Below are 5,602 nucleotides of genomic sequence, written 5' to 3' on the forward strand. Positions count from 1 at the left end.
GGATCCTGTGTACATATTTTTGTTTATCTTAGGATTTTTTTTATTTTTCTTCTCACTTATTAATTCTTATTTCCTGAAGTATATGAGGACGTCGGGATCGAGGGTTTGCCTCTTGTTGGAGATGGCCGAGATCTCACAATGGTGGCAACTCCTGTGCACTAAGCGTTGACCAAAAGTGAGGAAAACGTAGTCAACCGCTTGGCTGACCATTTGGTAATTCACGAAGAGGAATTTAAGGGATACCAGATGTCCTCGAAAACCTCGACCAATAACCTAAATGAAATGGTGGTTACTCTCACTTGGCGAGAGGGTAGATGTTTGTAGAGTGTTGATCCAATTGGACGAGATGAGAGGATAAATAACTGGCCTTCACCGAGGAGTATCTGAACTCTAGGAAGATGCCTTCATGATGAGGGCCCACTATCAGGCCGACCAAGCAAATCATTTCAAGCTCGATAATTAGATGCTATACAAGAGATTAGTTAGAAATGGTCTTGACCCATTCAAGGCTGTCGAAGACTAATTTGTGAAGTACCTCATGTCAGACTAGAGTCTTAATATAATTACTTTATTATCAAAATAAAAATTTCTTATTTTATTTTCTGCTTTATTTCTATGTTGATATGATATTTTCTCTCGAAATCCCCAAGTAACATTTCATCTTCTACTGCATCCCTATAAATAAAAGCTGTGGTATTTACTTACACGCTTGCTATCTCTCTTTCTTTAAGCTTTTGTCCATTGATTTCCCTTCTTTCTTTCACCTTTTTCTCTCATTTTTTTATTGTTCCAATGCACACTCAACAAACTTCTGGACTTCTAGTTGCGACTGAGTGATTGATTTTGTTCTCATCAAAGGTAGGTTTTGTATAGGAGGACTTTACTTTTTTATTCAACCTTCAGATTTCGATGCTCAACTAAATGAGAGGGTGTCTGATCAGTTTGATGATAGCCTGGTTGTTTACAGAGACCAACTTAGATATGGGTTTTGGCTGTCTCTATGCCAAGAGCTTTGTGCAATTTTCAATAAATATATATGGCTTTATCCTGAAGCAAATTAAGTCAAATTCTATTATAGAGATTATGACTCACCTAATTTGCTATTGGTAAAGAAGAATCCTGTGGTAGAGTGATATTTTCAGCCGCTTGTTCTCCATTTTTGTGGAGGCTGATGGGTACATATTGTTTGGGAAAATCGATCAGTTTCTATTCTTGAACTTGTAGGCTAAAGAGAAGGACTGTAAGTTCAAGTTCTTCATCGGCTCGTCCTCTGCAAACTAGGGAAACAAAACTATGCCAACCATGGATGCCTTCAAAAGAAAGAAGTTGATGGATTTTCCCAGATTGAGGCAGTTAAAATTGACGAATATTTCCTTTTAGTTTCCTAGTATAGGGATTTGACGACTATCAACAGGTTTTTATTCCCCGGGGTTTTTGGCAGAATGACAACAGATTTGTGGGCCATCTCTGATGCAGATGAAGTTGAGTGGGAGCTAGAATTTTCTACCTAAACAACCCAAAATAAGATAAAAGTTGAGGGCCAATCAAAGATAGTTCCTTCTCAGAAAGTCGTAATGAACAAGTGAAGGTTGATCAAAGCTCGTGGTGGTGGAGTCGGACTCATAGGTTCAAATTTTAATTTTTCTATATCTGCAACTATAGTGGTGATTTAGTAAATTTTCATTAGTGAACTAAACATCATATAAAGGAGACCCACAAATTTCACTAACAATAATATGCTGGGTGCAACTCTTTTGTGCACGAGCTGACGAGAGCCTTGAGAGCCTTGAGAGCCATCTGGTCACCAATAATAGAGCAAGGTTGAAGAAGAATACTCTAAGGAAAGGGAGAGAATGTGGTTGCATTCTCCTTAACATGATGCTACATTCATTGGACTTTCTACATGAAGTGAGGCTAGTTGACTTGCTTCTACCACCTAGACCAAATCAGAGACTGACCCAAAGCCAGCTTCTTAAGAGGAGGTGCAACACCGGGAGGGTAAGGAGCCAATTTCTAAGTTGACTCTTCCACCTCCTCTTTTTTATTAGAAGAAAAGGAAGGGTTCCTTAGTTGATTGGGTTCCCTCTCAGAGCAAGAGGGCAAAGTAGCTTCAACAGTAGGTACACTGCAATTAACTGGAAGGTGGATTGGTACAATGGTTTTCCATCAGCTAATGTCTACCCATCTACATTCATTGAAGTGTTATGGACTCAAGCCTTTAAAAACTCTCTTCAAGCACTTGAGCATCTAGAGCTCTATAAGAAGAATCATCGCAATCATCTTAAGCCATGATAGGCTTCCCACTTTCTGTCAATGGCACTCGACCTACCAGAAATGAAGGGGGATGCAGCTTTAGATAAAGCTAAGACCTCGGCCTTGCTCGCAAAGAAGGCTGAGAAGTACGTAGCGATAGCTGGACAAAGGCCGAAAGCAATAGAGGAGGGATTGCTACTCTATTAGATCTTGTATTAATTGTCCAATAAGAAACAGGGAACTAAAAGAAATAATGGACGCAATGAAAACCAAGGAGGATTTTTTTTAGGTGCTCCTATCCAATCCACCACAGAAAAAGATTCTGAGCGAGCAGCTTTGAGTCAATAGCATCACAACTATCGACTGATTTATTCAATCAGGCTATATCAAACTAAAGTTTGTAGACCTAGATTTTACAATAGCTCTGAGGGATCTTCAAGCAACGACTCAGATATTGGAGCTGATGGAAGGTCCTCCACTCAAAAACCTAGCCGGCCTTTTAAAACTTAGAAAAATTTTCTAGAAAAAACATTGTAAATGAATATATTTTTGGTACTCTTAACCATAGAAAAATTTGTACATTTTTATATTTAGAAATTAATGAAACTTCTCGGTCATTTTGGTATATCTTTGCCTCTTTTTGCTAGTTTACTCTTGTCACATTTTCTTATCAAACTTTTTCATAATGAACATTGGTTTTTTTTTATGTCACTTCATGTCTCATTTGCTCAATCAGTTTATTGTCTCGATCGGGTAACCAAAGAGACTTACTGCTAGGGTGATTGCATTATACCTTTCATGAAACTTGTTGCTACTGAGTAGGGAACCACCTTCATAGTTTTATCTACATTGAGCTTTGAGATGGGTTATTTTAAGCTTGACATTGAGGGTTGAATTGTGAGTTAGGATCCTAATCAAATGTTTATGTCATTTTGATCAATCGTCTTCATTATTTCTACCGATTAGACGTCTCGGTTCATTTTATGATATTAGCGTCTGACTTGCATCTTAAACTTTTCAAGGTCTCAGTTGCTTGTTCAGAATGTCTTCTTGAATGGGTCACACCCTTCACCAAAACTTAGGCAAATTTTCTCACCATCTTCAAAAGGATAACCACTAAGACTTGTTGTTAGCATGATTTGTGTCGTACCATTCATGGAACTTGTTGCTAATGGGAAGGAATCACGTCCAAATTTTTATCTGATTCAAGGTCTCTATTGCATGATATGAGAGCATTGTGCGCTATTCTACCGACCGAACCTCTTCGGGGTCACTATCGGTGTCATTACTTGGATTGTTGTTTGCCAAGTGTCAATCAAACCAGAAAAAACATTAAAAGGTTTTATATATCATAATGCAAAAGCTAACTTTTGAAATGATGCTCCCTTTCATTGCTAAGCTATAAACATTTACTAAGTGTTGTCAGATATCGTTGATTACCTTCTATGAGAAAGTATTTCAGCCGCTGGGTGCTGGTCATTTGTTTCGAGGGTGTGATTTTTGCCTCTTAGTCAAAGCCTCTTAGAAGACAACAAATATACATTATTAAAGAGAGAGAGAGAGAGAGAGAGAGAGAGAGAGGTCCTTGTGAAAGGGTGGAAGGAAGCTCTAGTTTTCTTAAAGAGAGAGAGAGATGGTTAGAGAGGGCTAAAGTCAAATTCTTCGCACTTCTCATCTGTTACTTCTTGTTTATATACACTATAGAGTCTATTTGGCTGCACATGGGTTTTAAGAATAAAATAAAAAACCCAAGTATGGAGCCTAATTAGACATGCCTTTTATAAGATTATTAGTGTAAACATCAGGTGATGTGTTTAAAATGTGTGCTATATTTTTCTATATTTTTTTTGTTTTTTTCTCTACTATGTGTACCCATTTGTGCTTTTTAGGTGTTTTTATGTGTAATTATTAGGTAAAGTTACTAATGATTACTTAAGGACACATTAAATAGGCATATGAGCAAACTCTAAGGAATAGCATGGTGTAACTACCCCAATTTGTGGCATATATATGCCACTTCAAGAATATTGGCACCGCATTTGTGGAAGTAGATTCCAACTTCGATCACACACTATTCCCATAATTGAGAGCATGGAATAGGGGTGCCACTTATATTGGGCATATATGCCTGAAGTCACGTGATTACACCACTTATAATCATATATATGTTGGCTCCCATGAAAGTCTAACCAATATAACAAATTTCTAACACTGCTTTTGCAAAAAAATTATTGCTACATTGAAGTTTTACTCTAGCAATATTACATAAAAATGATCACCTTAGTGTTACCTCAATGGAACCCCCTATGCCAGCAAAAGTTGTGACAGTTACTTCTTACATGTTTATCCGTGGACATATATAGAAAATTCGTGAGGCATAAGAAATGCTTTTATGTGTGGCTCTCATGTTCTTTTTTTGTTAAAGAGAGAAACTTTGTAAGGGAGAGAGTTAGAGAGATTATGAGAGTGACTGATATATCTAAAATATATAGTCTTTATGTACACATTTTTATACCTATTTTTGAGATATTGCGCTTTAATGAAGGGTATTTGTGTGTTTTTCATGCAGGTACAATCAAATGTATGAAAAATGTTAAAAAGAGTGAAAAACGGCCAATTTGGAGAAAAAATAAAAAAAAGTGAAAAAATGAACTGGGGCGCCTAAGCGCCCAGTCTGATGCTTAAGCGTCAGAGGCTCACGCTTGAGAGCCAGGTACCTCACGCTTAAGTACCATAAGTAGTTACTTCATAAATTATTTAATTTGAGTGGATTTTTTAAGAGGTGTTTGAAGAAACCCTTGATAAAACGTGGGAAATAGCCTATGGACACGAAAATTCATTCAATTTGCTTATGAGGATGCAAGTTCTAGAAGATTCATTGAATGGATACACCTTTTTTAAGAGACACCAAGGCATCCCTTAAATTTTTATAAGAAAAGACTTAGATTTTCCAAGAAAGGAGACCAACAACCCATTAAACTTTACAGCCACCATCGCCACCGCCGCCGGCCACCTTTATTTTATTTTATTTTATTTTGAGTGTTAGTTTGTATTGAGAGAGAAGGAAGAGAATTCAAAGGAACTTCAAGACATTTGGTGGACAGAATGAATTTGAGATAAGTGAATTTGAGATAAGTGTTTATCTTTGTTTCTACACTTGATTTTAATTTAAATTTTTTATTTGTGTGAGTGATTTCTACTTTTAAACTCATGTGCGGTTGTGTTTTCTCCATGAATTTTGAGAAGTTTTCTTTATCTTTTTCCTTAAAATAATAAGTGATTAAATATCTACAGGAAGTTGTGTGAAGTATTAGACTTCAATGTTGGAAGAAGTTGTGATGATTTGAAA

Source organism: Phalaenopsis equestris, unplaced genomic scaffold (genome assembly GCF_001263595.1).
Source record: "Phalaenopsis equestris unplaced genomic scaffold, ASM126359v1 Scaffold000152, whole genome shotgun sequence".
NCBI lineage: Eukaryota > Viridiplantae > Streptophyta > Magnoliopsida > Asparagales > Orchidaceae > Phalaenopsis > Phalaenopsis equestris.